Source organism: Patella vulgata, chromosome 1 (genome assembly GCF_932274485.2).
Source record: "Patella vulgata chromosome 1, xgPatVulg1.2, whole genome shotgun sequence".
NCBI lineage: Eukaryota > Metazoa > Mollusca > Gastropoda > Patellidae > Patella > Patella vulgata.
The window spans coordinates 54,223,666-54,244,450 of NC_065879.2; the positions used below are offsets into that span (position 1 = coordinate 54,223,666).

Sequence of the window (20,785 nt, forward strand, 5' to 3'; positions counted from 1 at the left end):
ATAACAATAGATATAAAAACGAGGGAGAGGGATTATATAGGCTTTGCCTGTTTCCTAATCCTAATATTCAATAAAATATTGTTTAGGAAAAAAAAGATAGGTTGCCAGGCAACGAAACATATGCCCACAGCAGCTATATCGTCCGGGCAGTCAACAAGAGTTGTCGCATGTTTTTACTTTTTTCGGTACTGAAACATTTATAATACATTAAAATCTGATTAAGAGTAATAACTCATTGAGTAATTATCAGAAAACCATTAGAATTTGTTCGGTTTTTATAAAGTTCTGCGCCATGCTAACGTTTAGCATATGAAACTTTTTACATCATGGATTTAGCTGTTCAAGTCATAAAGATTCATTGAAAATTAATATACTTGTTCGTCTGAAGACCTTAAACACTGTGTATAAATTTAAAGTCAAACTTTAGCCTCTAGAGCTTTCACAAGATCAAGGGCCATAAATCTGGCAAAAAGTATCGGAAATCGCTGAAAATCAATAGGCTTCTTCAACTCATGACCTTAAACACTGTGTATTAATTTAAAGTCAATCGGATATTAACTTTAGCCTATAGAGCGTCCACAAGATTTTTTGAAGTGATCAAGGGCCATAACTCTGGTAGTTATTATCGGAAATCGCTGAAAATCAATAGGCTTCTTCGCCTCATGACTTTAAACACTGTATAAATTTAAAGTCAACCGGATATTAACTTTAGCCTCTAGAGCGTCCACAAGATTTTTTGAAGTGATCAAGGGCCATAACTCTGGCAGTAATTATTGGAAATTGCTGAAAATCAATAGGCTTCTTCGTCTCATGGCCTTAAACACTGTATATAAATTTAAAGTCAATCGGATATTAACTTTAGCCTCTAGAGCATCCACAAGCAATTGTGGACGCCGGACGGACGGGAGCGACGACAGTATATGACCACATTTCAATGTGTGCGTATAAAAATCAGTCGATTGTTGAATACTGTACCTATGTCTAAAAATATGGTATATATCCAGGTTGTGGACCCTCTTGAGCTCACAATTTTCTTCTGATTTTGATGAAACTTGAAATGTAAGTTTATAACACAAAGATGTTGGTTCCTTTCGATATTCGTGCATATCGGACAATAACTTCCTGAATTATGGCCCCTGATTGTACGAAAAATCACGTTTTTATCTTTTGGACCCTATAGCGGTCATAATTTTTACCCGATTTAAAAAAAACGTTTGAATATAGCATCGTTACACCCTAAGGATGGTTGAGTTCGAATTTCGAACCAAAATTGACAGAGAAAATGGCTGCCCCTCGTACTCAAATAGCGTAAAAATATAGTATATCAATGTTGTGGACCCTCAGAGGTCACAATTTTCTTCTGATTTTGATGAAACTTCAAATGTAAGTTTATAACCCAAAGATCTTGGTTGCTTTCGATATTCGCACATATCGGACCGTAACTTCCTGAATTATGGCCCCTGATTGTACCCCTCTAGATGTCACAATTGTTATCCGATTTATAAAAAACGTTCAAATATATCACTGTTACACCGTAATTTTGGTTGAATTCGAATTTTGTGAAAATCGGGCCAAAACTGCCGGACAAAATGGCTGTCCCTCGTAAGCAAATAGTGTATAGCATCTGGTATATCAAGCTTGTGGACCCTCTCGAGGTCACAATTTTGACCTGATTTTGATCAGAGTTGAAATACATGTTTATAACCCAAAGATCTTGGTTCCTTTCTATATTCGCGCATATCAGATCGTAACTTCCTGAATTATGGCCCGTGAATGTACAACAAATCACCTTTTTAGTCACAATTTTTAACGTGAATATATCACCATTACACACTAAGATCTTGATTCCTTTTGATAATCGCGTATATCCGAACGCAACTTCCTGAATTATGGCTCCCGATTGTTCGAAAAATCACATTTTTAGCTTGCAGATTCTCTAGAGATCACATTTTTTTTTCCGATTTTAAAAAAACGTCTTCTTTAAGTGGCATTTAGTAATTGAACAGTAACACACTAACACTATTTATGGAATAACAATCACTAGTTTATTAACATGCAACGTTTCGACGATGATACTCTCGTCTTTATCAAGCAAATGATAACATATATGTTAGTTAGTTCTTGGTGTTTAACGTCTGCTTCCACATAAGTGATATCGCAGACAAGACATAGGAGAGCCGAAGCTGATTCCTGTTTTTTAGAATATGATTTTGCAATCTTTCCATTTGGCCTTAGGCCATGGATTTGGTTTAGTGGGAAGTTCTTCCCTTTACTTAATATAAAACATATCGTTTGGTAGATGATCTCGTCTGCTTCTGGATTGGTAGATGTCATCGTTTGGGGTTAGTGTTTAGGTGCCAGGCCGTCTTATCGTGGCCTCCCCTTACTCCACTATCCCACTCTCTGGGTTTGGTATCAGTTTTATTTGCGGAATAGTGTTTAGGTGCCGAGTTCGTCTGACCGTAACTCCCCCTTACTCCACTATCCTGCTAGTTTGGTAGATGTCATCTTTGTGGGGTTTGTGTTTATAGGTGCCAAGCCGTCTTATCGTGACCTCCCCTTACTCCACTATCCCACTCTGTAGGTTTGGTGTCTGTTTTTGGTGGAATAGTGTTTAGATGAAGAGTCCGTCTGATCGTGACTCCCCCTTATTCCACTATCCTGCCAGTTTGGTATAAATCCCCTATGTAGTTTAGTGTTTAGATGCCTGGCCCGTCTAACTGTGACCCCCTCTTACTTCACTATTCTACTTAGTCAAACTGTGTCCATTAGGGCGTGGATTTGTTCGAAGATTTGCAGTTTCAGATCTGGTCTCGGGAAGAGTAGGTTCTTAGTGTTGAATGGTATGTTCTTGGTCTCCATTGTTCTCACTAGTTCCTTTCTCTCCTCCTCGTATACCTCGCAGTCTACGAGGACATGGTTGGTGGTACATTCTTCTCCGCACTCACAGATGATGACTTGGTGTTTGTAGTCTCGCAGCCGCTCTTTCACCCTTAGCTTCGATATAAGTCTACAAATATCTCTTCTAGGGTGATTGAGTGTTGTCTTTGTGTAGATCTTGTCATCCAGTCGGAATCTGTATGTGTCACGTTCAACGAGATTTAATTCCCAGATTGAATTGACCTGTCTTTTGACCATACTGTAGATTTCCGTGGTGCTGTAGTCTATGGTGCGGAGTGGTGCTGTGTCCTTGAGACCTTCATTGGAGAGTCGATCTGCCTCCTCGTTTCCTCTAATGTTGACATGTGATGGAATCCACACGAGTTCTACTTTGCTTCCCTTCTCTAAAACCCTCTGGTACAGCTGCCTGATTTCCAAAATGACTTCTGGTCTTGAGTCCGAGTTGTCATTTTGGATTGAAATCAGACTGCTCAGAGAGTCGCATGGAATGACGAACTTACTAGTCTTTTGATAGGAAATCCATGATATAGCGTCACGAATGGCCACAAGCTCTGCAGTGTACACCGAACAGTGATTGGGCAGTTTCCTGCTTATTCCCTGTTCCCCGTTTGGCTGGTGCCCCTTTCAGGATTGCGTGAGCCATCCATGTACACATGGTCCCAGTCAATAGACGGCCATTAGTCTTCCAGGTGTTCTAGAGAGAAAGCATGTGCAGCAGTGGGGTTGTTTTTCTTGTCGGTTTTCTGTAGTAGATCTAGATTAACCGGCGGTATAGGGAGCGTCCAAGGGGCGATCGCTGGGGGGTCGGGTTCATTTATCACGAGCTCCCCCAGTCGCATTTCCTTGATTGTTTCCCTGATACCCTGGCCGAAGCTTTTCTCTCTAGGATCTCTCACATATCTTGTATTTTGTAGACTGACAAAGGTTGGGGATCTTTCGCCCAGTTGCAAGATCTTAGCCCAGTACCTTGTCACTAGTTCTTTTCTTCTTAGGGATAGGGGCAACTCCCCGACTTCCTGCAGTAGTGCCTCTCTCCCAGTCCCTTGCCCTACGCCAGTCGCAATAGACAGAGCTTTGTATTGGATGGTGTCAAGCTTCCTTAAGAGTAATGGCGCGTAGTTCATGATACCTTGCTGTCACGTCTTAAATCTGAATTCTGTGTTCACGGTACAGTGCTTGAAATGTTCCGTTCGTATCTAGCTGGTAGAAGGCAGTCAGTGTTAATCCATGGAAAATTATCTAACTCGACGGATGTTAAGTATGGTGTGCCTCAAGGCTCAATTTTGGGTCCAATCCTCTTCACCGTTTACACGACTCCGCTCGGTAAAATTGTGCAAAGGTACGGCGTTGGTTTCCATCTATACGCAACTCTACATAGCATTTAAACCATGCGATATTAATTCTTCGAAGGCAAAACTTGAACAGTGTATCAGTGAAATTAAATTTTGGATGCGTACTAATTTCTTGAAACTCAACGATGATAAAACTGAGTATCTCCTATTAGGAACAAAATCTTCTTTAAGTAAAGCAGAAGCGGGGGGTGATACAAGTATACAAATCGGTTCCCATACTATCTGTCCAGTTGAATCCGCCCGAAATATTGGTGTACTTTTTGACGATTATTTGTCTATGAATGCCCAAATTAACAATATCTGTAAACTCTGTTATTACCATCTAAGAAACATTAGTAAAATAAGGTCAACCCTCACTATTGATGCCATTAAAACTGTCGTAAACTCCCTAGTAACATCAAGATTAGATAATTGCAACTCCCTTTTAGCAGGAATACCAGATGTTTTAATTAATAAACTACAAATGGTACAAAATAGTGCAGCAAGGCTTATCACCAGATCAAAGTTTAGAGAGCACATAACCCCTATTTTAATTGAATTACACTGGCTACCTATTTATTTTAGAATTCAATATAAAATCCTTCTTTTAGTTTTTAAATGTCTTAATGGTCTTGCACCTCTTTACTTACGAGATTTACTTGAATTATATACTCCGTCCCGAACGCTTCGTTCCTCCTCTGATCCATTAATTTTATGTTCTAAACGATCAAGACTCAAAACATTGGTGATAGAGCTTTTAGTGTACAGGCGCCAATTGCATGGAACAAGCTTCCATTTTCTATCAGAAACGCTGTGTCTCTTTCTGTTTTTAAAAAATCTGTCAAAACTTTCTTATATAAAGAAGCCTTTAGCTTATAACGATTTTAATTATTTGTGAATCTCTTAGTAATATTTTATTTTACTGACTTCTGTTATTTTGTTTACTAAATAATTTATGATTATATTGTTTATCTGTGATACTGTTTTGTAATAATTTATAATGTGTGATAATTCATAATGTTTTGTAAAGTGCATTTGAGCACCTAGTGAATTGTGCGCTATAAAAATGTTCATAATAATAATAATAATAATTATTTAAGTCCTCCTCAGAGAAGGGTAGATTGATTGGTTTAGCCCCTTCATTAGGTTCAATTTCTAATGAAGGGTGCTGTGAGTAAAAGATTTCCTTTCTCTTCTGGAACTCTGGTGATTGGTTTTCGTCCCTGCTTGCGTCAGTGAAAGCTTTTGCAAGTAGATCTGCCTTTTCATTGCCGTTGGTAACGTACTTATCTCCATTCTTTAGGTTTGGTATGTTGAATGATCTGCGCTTCCCGTTTATGGCGTTCAGCTTCTTCCAGACGGCACCTGTTTGCGTGTTTTGATTCAACGCATTACAGAATGTCATCCAGTGTCCGCTTTGTGCCTTCCGGATGGTGTCTCTTGTGGCGTATTTCAACTTCAGGTAGTTTGGGTGATTGACTTCATTGTAGTGGCGTTTCCGTAGGCGTAGTGCCTTCTTTCTTTCGTTAACCGCCTTCTGACATTCTGGTGACCACCAAGGTTTTCTAATCCTTGATTGCACTCCAGAAGTCTTGGGAATGGAGTCGTCTGCGGCACCTATAATAGCACTCGTGATGTTGGCTGCGTACACGTCGAAGTTGGCATCGATGATGTCTTCTTCTTTCCACCCAAGGCAGCCTACACGGAAGTTAGCCCAATCAGCCTCTTTTATTTTCCAATTGGGTTTCCCGTTATAGATTTCCCTGGTTGTTTCACATTGGATGCAGAGTTCTATCAGTAGATGGTCGCTGCCAAGTGTTTCATCTTCGTGTACTTGCCAGTCGCAGCGGTTTGCCATACCAAGCGTACAGAGCGTGAGATCCAGGTGTGAAGGTGGGGCATTTCCTCCAACAAAAGTAGGGCTCTCGTCGTTCAGTACGCATAGGTCATTCTCTTCTATTATTGAGCATAGGCTAATCCCCCGACAGTCATTCCTCGGTGACCCCCACAGGACGTGTTTTGCGTTGAAATCCCCGCAAAACACAAATTTGCCCCAAGGAAGCTGGTCGAGAAGTGACTGGAAGTCAACTGGTTTTCTGGTGACATCTGGGGGTACATAGACATTCACTATTGTCAATTTTGTATTATTGCTCAATGTGATGGCTATGCCCATTGCTTCTAGAGGGTCCTCTACGTCAAGCGAAACAGAAATATAATTTAAGTTATCACTGACGTAGATGGCAAGACCGCCGCCACGTGTCATACTGCCCGGTCTGTCCCTTCTCTGACAAGTGTATCCGAGCAAGTAGATGTCGTTCTTAGTTGGTAGTAGCTTGGTTTCTTGGAGGCATATTACATCTTTGGGGTTGCGGGTGATGTATTTTCTCAGCTCAGCACATCTGGGAGCCAGTCCATTAACGTTTAGTTGTAGAACTTTTACCTGGCCCGCCATGAAGACTGTCCGGATGGATGCCTCTGTCTTGTCTATTTATTGGTCAATTGGCGTTTCACATTCCATAGGAGGTACCTCATTAGTGTTCGTCTTTGATGTTTAAACAGGCAAGCAACTGGGCATATCGCCAGTGCTGTAGTGACGAACATGAGATATCCTTCTACGGAGTGCGAGGTTTGCCGTTTGATCACCTTTTGTGGTTTCTTCGTCGTCGTCTTCTTCTCTTGATCTTTTTTTTACCGTGTTGATTGAATTAATCATGACACACAGTACATCGGCGTTGACCATGTGTGTGCTTATTTTGCCGAGTAGGCTTGCCATCTTGGTAGTTTGGTCCTCATTGGACACGGCCACCCTGAGGAACTCGATCATGAAGTTCATGAAGCCACTTTCCGTTTTAAATTTAGGAACAAGCCAACAGTGAGGCTGATGTCCCCCGCCGAAATAGGAAAATAATTAGAGGACACATATAAATTTATCACAAATTATCTTTTACAAAGTATTGAACAATCAAACAGTATATCTTTACTTATAGTCTAACAATCAAAGTAGGAGAGTTATTGTTTTCCAAAGTCTCGACCAATCAAATTGCGTATCGCTCTGCTTACCCTGAGCAGAAAATGCTCATTATCAAACTTAGTCAAGGTATTACTGTAATGAAACTATACACCAAGTTTCATCAATCTCACTTAATTAGAACTAAAGTTATCGTGTCCCAAAGGATCAACCAATCAAATTGCTTATCTCTGCTTACCCTAAGCGGAAAATGCTCATCTTCGAACTCCATCAAGGCATTGACCTAATCAACACATACACCAAGTTTGAACATTCTAGCTCAATTAGGAAGAGAGTTATCGTGCCCCAAAGTATCAACCAATCAAATTGCTTATCTCTGCTTACCCTAAGCGGAAAATGCTCATCTTCGAACTCCATCAAGGCATTGACCTAATAAACACATACACCAAGTTTGAACATTCTAGCTCAATTAAAAGTTATCGTGTCCCAAAGCATCAACCAATCAAATTGCTTATCTCTGCTTACCCTAAGCGGAAAATGCTCATCTTCGAACTCCATCAAGGCATTGACCTAATCAACACATACACCAAGTTTGAACATTCTAGCCCAATTAGGAAGAGAGTTATCGTGTCCCAAAGCATCAACCAATCAAATTGCTTATCTCTGCTTACCCTAAGCGGAAAATGCTCATCTTCGAACTCCATCAAGGCATTGACCTAATAAACACATACACCAAGTTTGAACATTCTAGCTCAATTAGGAAGAGAGTTATTGTGTCCCAAAAAGTGTGACGGACAGACAGACGGACAGACAGACGGACAGACAGACGGACGAACCCATTTTAATAGTCCCCTGCTTTCTTCGAAAGGCGGGGGACAATGAAGTGTTCTTCATGAATCTTCGTTTTCGGTTCCTCTTCTTTCTTCTTGGATGGATTTGTCTTCTGTTTGACCTCTACAGGTTTGGCAGATGTTTTCTTCTCTTTCTTCTTCTTGTCTTTACCTTTAGGGGTGGGGGTTGCATCGGACGTCGAGAGAGTCGGTGCTGGAGCTTGTTTTGGTTCCACCACCGGTTTTCTGACTACTTTTGCTTCTCTCCTTGTTCTTTACTTGCTGGGTTGCCTCCCTAAAGGTAAGTTTATCTCTGCTTTGCAGATGTAGCGCTGCTTTGGTCGCTTGTATTCTTGGGCATTGCGGGGAGTTGGCTGCCCTTGCAGTTTGAGCAGTTAATTTTGCTACCCACCCTACACTCAGCCACCGCGTGTTCTCCTCCGCATTGGGCGCATACGTTTTTTCCCTTACAGTACTTTACCGTATGTCCTAGTTTCTGGCAGTTGGCGCACTGCCTCACCCTCTAAACATAGGGGTGGGTACGGCGGTTGAGGTACACGATTTTAAGGACCTCAGGTGCGGTACCTTTCTTGAAGGATAGGGCGACGCTTCCCTGATCCTTCCCCTGGGCCACATTAAACCGATATACCTCGGTAGCTTGATACCCCCTCTCTTTAAGATCTTCCAGAATTTCCTCCCCGGTATATTCGGCCAGTATCCCATGAACAACCACCTTATCAATAGGCAAGGTGATCGGTTCGGACACCGTCACGGTCATACCGAGAAGTACGTTCTGAGCCAGCGCCAGATCCATCTCAGACCTACTTTTTAAGGCAAGTCTAAGTTGGCCTGACACAGCGATCTTTAAGTCGGGTATGTTAGTAATACCCCACTTACTCTTTAGTTCCTTCCCCACAGCCGTAAGCTTTGGAGCTCTGGTGCATTAGGCATTAGCTTTGTCATCATCACTTTGATCAGTGCTAGTTATATATAAGGTATATATTTATGGCTTCTTTTTTACTGTATATAAATACTTGATGTTTTACATATATGTTATCATTTGCTTGATAAAGACGAGAGTATCATCGTCGAAACGTTGCATGTTAATAAACCAGTGATTGTTATTCCATAAATAGTGTTAGTGTGTTTAAAAAAATGTTTAAATATTTCACCATTCCACCATAATGAAGGTTGAATTTGAATTTTGGAAAATCGAAATGAAACTGCCCAACAAAATGGCTGCTCTTTGTATGCAAATTGTGTAAAAGTATGCAATACGAAGGTTGTGGACCCTATAGAGGTCACAATTTTTATCATATTTTAATGAAACTTAAAACATATCTTTATATCCCAAAGATCTAAGTCCCTTTAGATATTTGTGCATTTTGGATTATTGCCCCTGATTGTACAAAAAATCCCGTTTGTTTTTAGCTTGTTCTCTATCCATCTCTTGCAAAATGTGGGCGTATCCTGCCTGGCAGCCGCTGGTTTTTAATTTAAAATTGTAGCGTTTTTGTGTCAGAATGTGATTTTCACGTAACTTTGGAAGTCATAACCAAGGGACATAACTCCTCTAATACACAAATCTAACCAAAACAACCATTATTTCAACTCATAATCACAATAATTTATATCGATTTTTGATAATCTATCGTTCCTTTTGCCAAATTGTCATTTAAATTATCACGTTTTTGTGTCAAATGTGATTTCGAAGGAAATTTGGAAGTCGTAACAAAGGGCAGAGTACGGAAGGGAAATAACTTCGGGGACAGCATAACTCTATCCATAATTCTGAATGATATATGCCTCAACAGGGTGCGTTCCTCTTATTAAAGCAAAAGTCAATTTACAGTACATATATATGCATAGACCTAGTCATGCTTGCTTTGTAGGGCAAAAGTTGGCTCGTGGAAGGAGGGTAAAGTATAGGTGGGGGGGGGGGGCTTAATCATTGCTTAATATTATCAGCTTGATCGGAAGAATTAACCACACCACTTCAAAGAAAATATAAAATTTTAATAGCATATTAGCTGTGATAGAACATTTATGTGAACAAAAATTATAATTCATATTAGCAAAAGATCAAACAACTATAAACAAATATATACATATCATAATACACGATCAGTGCTGGATTTAGATGAAGAGAGGACCTAGGCTAGGCCTATTACAATAATTATTATGATGCCCCTCCCAATCTCCCACCGCTAGAGGAAGATGGAAGAGTGTTTTAAACAAAATTGAGTAAAGCCGAGGATGGTAGCGGGTGTTTAAGACGAAAGAGCATGTAAGCAAGGCCAATGACAGTGTCAAAAATATTATACACCTTGACCAGAAGCCCCGTAGATTTTGTGGCCCTAGGCTTAAGTCTGCCAAGCCTATAGGTAAATCCGGCACTGTGCATCATAAAATACACACAGAGAATATTGCTCCGACACAAGTGAACTATTTTTTTAAAAACTGCGCGTTTTGTCGGCTCGAATCCGCTTCATCTGACCTGGCCTTTTACTGGATGAAGTCTTGGGACACATTACTTTAAACTTTTTGCTAGCGGAAAAAAAGAATTTTATTTTTGGAGTGCCAAACATCAAAATCAAATTTATAAAATTGTGAAGCTTTTTGATATCCATATAAAGCGCGTCGTAAATTAAGAATTTGGATTTCAGATGCCAAGGTTAGCTTTTCAATAAGATTATTGATAGTGTGTTGTTTCCAGACTGTAAGCTGTTTTAGTCTGTGATTAATTGATTCTGAATTATTGTTAGTCCACAATTTACTTATTTTATTTTCGTGAAGTGGTAAATTTACATGTTTTCTGATGTTATTTTCTATATATATATATTCCAATAGTTTTTAAATTTGTTGTCCTTTTTAAAATACTGGCATAGTGCATCTTTTCTACTTAAAAATTCTGATTCGCTTTTCGAATACACTATGCCAGTTTTGCTATTGAAAATTATATATAAAATCTTATTTCTGTTATCTTCGGACATTCCCAATTTTTGTAAATAAAGTTTAATGTTGTCTTTAATATGTTTTGTGCATAACAATATGGTATTACAAGGAAAATTTTCTTTCAATGAATTAAGTATAGCCTTTTCTGGTCACACCCCAATTTCCACTCCCCAGGTCCAAGGGCATCCTTAACGTCGGCAAAAAAATGATTGTATGTACCTTGTTCCCCGTCCCAAGTTAAAAAAAAGTGGCCCTAGCATAATTGGTTCTTCGCCTGTTTTTCTATTTAAAACAGGTCTGTTTTTGTAAGAAAATTCAGTAACAAAACATTGTCCCAAATTAAAAGTCCTGTCCACTCCAAGCACACTTCCATTTTCACCAAAACAGTTCTTTTGAATATAAAATAATAGATGGTTGTCTGTGACCACTGAAACATACCTCTTTAATAATATTGGTTGAGTCATGCTGCTTTGCTAATATAGCCAAGATATCGTCTGCTAAATTACAATTTTATCGAAGAGTTGGATTTTTTTGATTCGCGGTATATTTTATCTTGAACATGTCGTGCAGATTTCGGTGCCTCTAAACTGTCATCCAAGCACATTTTATGTGCAACAACAATTGCCTTTTCCGATTTCGAATATGCTTTTCTTAGTATTTCGGGATTAGTTCGAATGTATGGTACAGTATCTTTCGAATTGCCATGCAGAGGCTTGGGCGCTAATGAGTTTTGTTATTTGCTTTCTATATTCACAATTATGTTTTAGCTTTGCGTAATATCTGTGAAATGAAATTATATTCTCTGGTTGTGGTTTTAACTCAACATATGTCGGTTTATTTCTTACAACATTTTTTTGTGCAGTATAAAGAGTTATTTTTATAAATTGCAATTAAAGGTCTGCCAAGTTCATAAATAAAGTGTTGATTTACAGTTGTTCCTGTACGTGAATTCCAAACACCACAGTCATCTGGAAACTCAGAACAAGTCGATTTAATCAATAAAAAGCAGTCATTTTTATACGCCCACATTGAAATGTGGTCGTATATTGTTTTCGCCCCCGTCCGTCCGTCAGTCCGATTGACTTTAAATCTATACACAGTGTATAAGGTCATGAGACAAAGAAGCCTATTGATTTTCAACGATTTTCGATAATTACTGCCAGAGTTATGGCCCTTGATCACTTTAAAAAAATCTTGTGGACGCTCTAGAGGTCAAAGTTAATATCCGATTGACTTTAAATTTATATACAGTGTTGAAGACCATGAGACAAAGAAGCCTAGTGATTTTCAGCGATTTCCGATAATTACTGCCAGAGTTATGGTCCTTGATCACTTTGAAAAATCTTGTGGACCCTCTAGAGTCTAAAGTTAATATCCGATTGACTTTAAATGTATACACAGTGTTTAAGGTCATGAGACTAAGAAGCCTATTGATTTTCAGCGATTTCTGATAATTACTGCCAGAGTTATGGCCCTTGATCACTTTGAAAAATCTTGTGGACGCTAGAGGCTAAAGTTATCCGATTGGCTTCAAATTAATACACAGTGTTTAAGGTCATGAGACGAAGAAGCGTACTGATTTTCAGCAATTTCTGATAATTTTTGCCAGAGTTATGGCCCTTGATCACTTTGAAAATTCTTGTGGACTCTCTAGAGGCTAAAGTTAATATCCGATTGACTTTAAATTTATATACAGTGTTGAAGACCATGAGACAAAGAAGCCTAGTGATTTTCAGCAATTTCCGATAATTTTTGCCAGAGTTATGACCCTTGACCATTTTGAAAAATCTTGTGGACGCTCTAGAGGCTAAAGTTAATATCCGATTGACTTTAAATTTATACACAGTGTTTAAGATCCTGAGACGAACAAGTATATTGATTTTCAAGAATCTTTATGACTTGAACAGCTAAATCCATGATGTTAAAAGTTTTGTATACTAAACGTTAGCATGGGGCAGAACTTTATAAAAACCAAACAAATTCTAATGGTTTTCTGATAATTACTTAATGAGTTGTTACTCTTAATCAGATTTTAATGTATTATAAATGTTTCATTACCGAAAAAAGTAAAAATATGTTAGAGCTGGCTTGAGCATAGGTGGACAAGATCCAGCATTCGAATACACTGACGAGTTGTCAAAAAATGGTGGGGGTGGTGAGTGTCTTCTGAGCCTTTTCTATCTCGCAACATGGTGACGTCTCTTGCCAGAAACGTTTTCGAATAAATAGTAGTTCTGTGGGATGGTGAACTGCATGCAAATTCATCGGCTGATAAACTGAACTCGTCAGAACTTGCCCCTGATGGTAGTGCCTGTGATTGTTTCCTGGGTTATTTCTTGGTCTTTTCTATATTCTCACTGACCAAGAGTTGTAGCAAGAAGTTGCTGAACAGCTAGAGGTACTGACGTGAAAAGGAGACAAGACTTTCTCCGGTTTTATCCATTCGTCAATGTCATTGTCTGTCTCCAATGAGTTCCTGTTTGAACTAGAAGAATATTCCTCCAATGGGGATGAAGTTTTCGCACATTTAGGAGGTTGTAACCATTCTTCTGGTTCAAAAGTGTTCTGCCTTTTCAAAGGGGTCGTAATGACAGCTGCACATGCTACAGCTACAAAATGGTTAACAGAATACCATTCATTTTTCTTCGGTAGACAACCCATCCTACACCACAATATAGTTAGTTTGCGAACTTCTTCTTCTACCTGACAAGTTGACCGAAATGTGCAATTTAAATGCTTGTGCGCAAAATCCTGAGGTCTATGCAGCTTTGAAACTTCTATATTTTTCTTATAGAACTGTTCGTTTTCAATTAATGTAAGACATGACAAGTATCTTAATGCTACAGATAGTTTTTCGTCGCCTTGTAAAAGTAGGGAAACAGCGTTGAATAGGCAATTTCCATCACCTGATGTTTTTAGTGGATTACATTGGAGAACTGGCAGGTATCGATGTAACAAAACTCTAGCAGACAAATCAATTGAATTACTAGCAACAGATGAAGACTCAATCCTTGGAAACTCTGCGTTGAATAGTCGTTCTCGTTTAGCAGCTTTTCGCATACTTTCTGTACTTTTTGACTTGGCAGCCTATAATTGTAATTGAATTAAAATATATAAATTTCAAACATGGCTTAAGAAAAAGGAACTTGTGAACGGATATAGTTATTAGTATACTGTCATCAAACACTTCATAGGCCAAATGAAATAAAAGTCAATTAGGAAATACCTTTGTCCGTTGTTAATATACAATGCCATTTGTAGATTGATTATTACAATGACAATACACAAGAAAAAAGCAAATGGTATGTAGACTCTTGATCAGTAATGTTTATATATAAATCTACATATATTATAATCCCTATAACAACAAGTTTAGAGTTGATTTAACTACCGACATCAATTGTTTTCAATTACATTTTGTGAGTACTGTAATAAAACGTATACAGGTTCGACAGTGATTAAAATATTGTTTAATTTCTCAAAACTTTATAGTTTAAAGCTATGAACTAAACGGAATCAATCGCATCTTGCTAAAAAGTGTAAAGCTAGAAAATTTAACAAACGACTAAGCGCGATTAAAGAGACAGAAATCATGCAACCATCTTCTTATTTAATCATTGGTCATGTGATCAGTAATTACGTAGTTAATTTGTAATTGTTGTAATTAGTTTTGATGACGAGGTTAAACTATTCCATGTTTTAAGGTGTATTGTGAAAATGAAAAATTATGAAATATAATATCCAAGCTAGTATTATACAGAGCGAGAGAGAAATGGGGTTTAACGTCCACTCGACACAAACTAGGTCATTTTGGGACTAACATATGGTTTTAATTTTATTTCAATAATTCGCTTGCACGTATGGGTCTTTAGCAGTGGGAGGAAACCGGAGAAAACCCACGAGGTTGGACAAGCGACCCTACTCCTTGTCACGTACAACCGGGGATTCGAAACCAGGCCAGTTGACTCAATGACAGGCCTTATGATACAGCGCGCACGTGCTAACCATTCGGCAATCCAACCCCCCATAATATTATATATGAAGTTGGCATATATTAGTTTGATATGTTGAGATAAGTAGTGACCCAACTACGCTTTCATACTTGAATATATCACCATAGATTGGATAATTTGGACGCGACGAGTCGAAATAATTGTAATTTTGTCTGCTTGTCATGTTGTGAATAATAACAAGTCAACAGAATTGACCCGCCAAGTCGACAAAATGAAGGCAACAATTGTTGGTTTATTTTGTCGTGTTTTCGGGTCGATTTGTCACCTTCTTTAAGGATGTTATTTGAATGGCCGCTAACAGCCAGCATACAAAATAGTTCATAAAGCTATTTCACACACATTTATTTAAACAATATTTTATTCACGGGATACCGAAACGAGCCAATGACTTATATAAATCGGCTTACCAAATGCAAGATACATAAATGATATAAACATATATACAGAGTGTTAAATTACATATATAATAAGATTACAGAAAGAATATAATCAAGTGTTAGCTAGCATCAGGACCAGGAAAGGGTCGATACTCAACTGCTTAGTTTAGATTCATTTCACAAAATTTAAAACTTACTTACCTGGAAGTTGAAGTTTGATTGTAATTCTGCTATGTTGTTGACGGGGTAAGAGGTAATATGAGATGCGTGCGCAGCTAAATGATCATTCTTTAAAGTGTGTTTGATTCCAAACATAATACAATGAAGAAAAAAAGGGGGACAGCTAGGAAGTTAGGGAACATTTTACTCCAGCACAAGCCTAAGGAGTGACCCAACATGGAGGGCATGTTACCTCTAACCTCGTCAACAACATAGCAGAATTACAATCAAACTTCAACTTCCAGGTAAGTTTCGTTTAATTTTTAAATTCTGCTATGTTGATTGACTGTGGGTTAGAGGCTACATGAGACTTCAAAGTTGTAATCAAACGCAGACAGTTGTAAATTTTGTTTTTTTTTAAAAATAAAGCATTTATTATTAAACACATTAAACCATATTAGTAATTATTTTATAACATCAGATCTTAGATCTTTAATCTAAGGAATAAACAAGCTTAAAGTTTTGTAATCAGTCATTATCGTTATGAAAATTTTCCAAACTTTTTGCACTAAAAATTCCTTCTTTAGAGAAAGGTTTCCTATAATATTTTCTGAATGTGGTATCTCATGACCAACCTGCACTTTTAATTATTGATTGAATAGGAACACATGCTCTTAGTGCAGCACTCGATGCTGCTGATCGAACACTATAAGGAACAAATTGTTTTATATCAATTCCAGCTGATTTTAAAACTGTCTTAATCCACCTGGAAATGGTTTCCCTGCCAACTGGTTTATAAGGCTTTATGAAGCTTAAAAATAATTGATTAGATGAACGAATATCTTTTGTTCTATCCACATATTCTTTTAACACTGTCATTAAATACAAACATCTATCAGGAACATAAGCTTTTATCCTGATAGGTTCTTGATGAAATCTGGGTCTAGTTTGCTTTAATTTGTCACCAATTATAAAATGAACTGAACCTTTTCACATTCGGATATTTCTTATATCCAACAACCGCAAAGTCTGAATTCGACTTGCTGATAACAAACTAAATAACATAATTAATTTAAAAGTCAGAAGTTTTAAAGAGATTTTCTTCACAGGAGAAAACACGATAGAACAATATTTACATCCCATGAACACTTATTTCTCGGTAAAGCAGGTCTAATATTAAAAACACCTTTTAGAAATCTTGTCACGATAGGCAAAGAACCAACAGGTTGATTGTTAATTGTAATAAATGAAGACAATGCACTTCGGGCTGTGTTAATTGCACTGTATTTCAATCCAGACTTAAAAAGAGAGGTTAGGAATTCCAGAATATTTTCTACAGATGGTTGAAAGGCATCCACTTCCCATTTATTACAGTACCTAAACCTTTTGTCGATGTACGATCTGTATTGAACCATTGATGGTTTCCTCAATGATGATTGGAGAATGTCTTTAGTTTGCTGTGAAATATTTTACTTTGAGAAGAAAATTCTGTGTTCCACCATGGCACAATAAGTATTCCTGTGGCACAGTCTGTCTCAACTTTCTTAAGAACACCGCCAATCTTAGCAAAAGGTGGAAATGCATAAAAAGAAATGCTTTTCCATGACACCGTAAAAGCATCTATTTTTTCTGCAAATGGATCAGGTTTAAAAGAAAAATATCTAGACAATTTATAATTTATATGTGAGGCAAATAAATCAACCTCTGGGCCCGATTCCTAAAAAATTCTTAAGCACGTTCTTGTGCTTAGATTTTAAGTAGACTTTGCATTTAAGTAAACTTACCTTATTTTGTGTTCCCAGAAAATTCTTATGAACGTTTTAAGCACAAGAACGTTATTATGCGTTCCAAGAAAAAACTTAAGCACAACTTCGTTCTTAAACATAGTCAATCTAAGCACAAGTCCCAAGCAAGGTATAGGGCTTGCTTACCAACCTTAAGTCTGTTTCTGCTTCAAAAAGATGGCTGACCGTTGAGTTATTCGACGGCATTTTCTACACCTTTTGATACCAAAGAGACAGAGAAAATCCTTCCCCAGAAGAAATTAAGAATGCTATAGAAAATTTCACTTCTACACTGAAATCACTTTATTTATTTGCCAATTAGTAAACAATAGACTACAAACACACAGGCTACTTTAAGATCAGGCGCTCTCACAATTATTCAGTTAGTTTGTATGTGTTTATTTAATCTTGTGGCACATTTTATATGTGTATAGGGGACATGTCAAATGCATCTAAATCAACCATGTATATATATGACTTCAGTGAAGTAGACGACAAATTTATGAGCGTCATAGTTTCAGTTTATGGTAAACTTTACCAGTCACAATGTGCTTAGACTTATACTTGACTTGTGCTTACGTAAGAATGGTCTTGAGAATTTTCTAAGGACGGTATTTTTATAAGTTTCTTACAGAAGAAAAAGTGAAGCACGACTTTGTGCTTACTTTAAGAATTTTCTAGGAACCGGGCCCTGGTGTACCCCAATTGCAACATATCATATTAAACATGTCAGAATCTAATTCCCATTCTAAATTATCTTTATTTGGATCATCACGAATTAATCTATCTGCATCAACATTTAAAATACCTGGTAAATAAGAAGCTGATATTTCAATATTCCGATCAATACAAAATAGCAGTATGTCTCTGACAATATCATTTAAATGATTACTTCTACCATCCTGAGAATTTATGTAACTAACAGCTGTGGTGTTATCAATTTGAAGTAAAATATTAACATTTTTAAATTCTTTCATAAATGTAAAAACTCCAATTTTTGCTGCAAGCAATTTGAAAGTTCATTAATATGTTTGTTAGATTCTAGGTCATTCCAAAACCCTTTAGCTTCCTGTCCATTGAAAACAATGCCATTTCCAGTTTTAGCAGCATCAGATTGTAAAGTAAATTCATTAATTTTAATGATTAGAGATTTTTCTTGACACTTTATATATTTAATCCACCAATTTAGATCCTCAATACAATAATCTGGAAGTAATATTTTAGCATCGAAATTCCAAAATTTTGATTTTAAAGCACTAGATTTAAAGTTATCACACCTTCTAAAGTATAAATTACCATAGGGGGTACCCCAGGAAAAGCTGATACAAGCAGACCAATTACAGCCGCAAACTCTCTAATTGTAACCTCTTTTCTTGAGTTAATTTTACAGTCATTTGTTTTGAATTAATGATAAAACCTAAATATTGAATAACCTGTACTGGTTTAAATACTGACTTATAATTGATAGTAAACCCAGCAGAAATCGCCAAATTAACTGTGTCTATGACATTTTGCTGACAAGCTGAAAGACTGTATCCAAGAAGTAAACTATCATCAATGAATGCCAAATTTATATGTCCTTTTGCCCGAAGATTGGAAAAAAGGACCTTAATTAACTTTGTAAAAAGTCTTGGAGCTGAGGAAAGTCCATTTGGTAAGCAGGTAAACTGAAACAATTGAGCATCCCAAATAAATCTCAAATATTTTCTGTCTGACATATAGCTACATTAACAGAAAAATAAGCTTCCTTAAATTCTATTGAGGCCATGAAGCAATTTTTTTAAATAAGATTTAGAGCTATTTCAAGAGTTTCCATCTTAAAATGATGATATGTTATATTTTCATTTAAATCCTTGAGGTCTAAAATAATTCTAAGCTTTCCATTTTTCTTATCTCTGGTAAAAATATTTGAAATATATTCACCCTCAACATGATTACATTTTTCAATAATACCCTTTTCTAAAAATTTTGAAATTTCTAATGAAATTGCATTTATTTTATTTTCATGAAATTTGTATGGATATTCAATGAAATCTTGTAAGTAAGAAGTTTCAACCACTTTATTTTGAATTTTCTGAGACTTCAGGTCTGTAGTTTTCGTGTTAGTTTTCAACATCGACCAAATTTCCTTATTTACTAAAGGCATATTTACTTCCATATTTGCTGGCTTAGGATATTTCTCTGTTATTTCCTTAAGTGTCATTCCACGAGAAAACCATGCAGGGGGTGATAAGGGGGGGGGGGGCAACCGATCCGATTCATATTCACAGGGATTAATCAGTCCGACTAGACTACTCGTTGACCAGAAGGGCCGATCTCAAAAATTAACCATTTGGGAGATATGGCCCTATAACGATTTTCAGCCTATTTTCACCGATTTTGAGTCAAAATTTAGGCATATTTAGAGTCATTTTTCCATGCCAAAATAGGGACTGCGTGATATACTGATGGTAGGTGATGATAGTATATGTCTTCGACTATTCAAGCATCATGACCAATTTATGTTGATCCATGTCTCTGAGACATAGTATGAAAACCACTGATAGGTGTCGCCCATCACCTTGAAAGTACCCTATCTTTGAAATTAAATTAAATATAGCCGATGGTACGGGTATGGGCAAGATGGGTAAACGGTAATTATGTAGAGGGGTACTAGTGCTACCAAAATCAACAATAAAATTTTTGCCCACTCTTGTCCCATTATCAGAAATAATTTTTAAAGTTACCCCTTTTTGAAGATTGTTAATCAATTGTTTGTAAAGGTACTGCCTGAGGATAAACTTAAGTGTCACTCCATGAGAAAACCATGCAAAATCCTGCAAAAGTGATAAGGTGCGGGGTCGGCACTTCGGATCCACATTCACAGGGATTATTCAGTCCGACTAGTCCTCCGACAAAGTAAAGGACTTTTTGCTACAAAGGTTCATGATAGGGGTCGAGACTGGCAAAAAGGAGGTGCCTTCCAATGTTGTGAAATTAATGAAATCTCAGTTTTCAAAGGAGGACTGGCTCACTACTAAACAAGTGAACAGTTATTTCTCGAGATTGGCTGCCCAGCAAAAGTGCGGTCATCCACTCGGGCAGGTTGAACTTGACACAATTGATGAAGAACCTGCCTCAGATCTAGTTTCGAGAAGGAAACTTCGTTCTCAAATTATTGGACAGTGTGAACTATAAGAACCACAACTCTTCGAGGATCGTATCGGATCAACTCTTCGAGGATAATATCTTGCGAAGTAACTTCATATGAAGGCCAAACATTAAATTTGCCTATCTGATATAAATCGTACGTTTCAGAAATTTATTGATGTCTTGTCCATAGTCTACGCAGAATAGATATCGCAAAAATATTTATATTGTACAAGAAACCCATTTTTATGTTATTTTAAAGTCATTCATTATACATTATAAAAAATGCCGGACGCTTAGAAAAGATGGGCACTGTATTGTAAATAGCCGAGTCAATC

At 37.4% G+C, this 20,785-nt stretch overlaps 2 long non-coding RNA genes across 4 annotated transcripts in view; one reads left to right on the forward strand and one right to left on the reverse strand.

Moving 5' to 3' along the window:
- Positions 1-20,785, reverse strand: part of LOC126830640 (uncharacterized) — a 42,118-nt gene that overhangs the window by 16,535 nt on the left and 4,798 nt on the right. For 2 of the 3 annotated variants that reach the window (XR_008788512.1, XR_008788514.1), the window contains exon 3: positions 15,577-17,163. This is a non-coding gene — a long non-coding RNA (uncharacterized LOC126830640). The remainder of the gene's footprint in view (positions 1-15,576; positions 17,164-20,785) is intronic. The other variant, XR_008788513.1, reaches the window with a different exon arrangement.
- The window catches only part of LOC126830780 (uncharacterized), a 76,847-nt gene continuing 71,671 nt past the window's right edge, over positions 15,610-20,785 (forward strand). The window contains exon 1 of the long non-coding RNA XR_007683980.2: positions 15,610-15,839. This is a non-coding gene — a long non-coding RNA (uncharacterized LOC126830780). The remainder of the gene's footprint in view (positions 15,840-20,785) is intronic.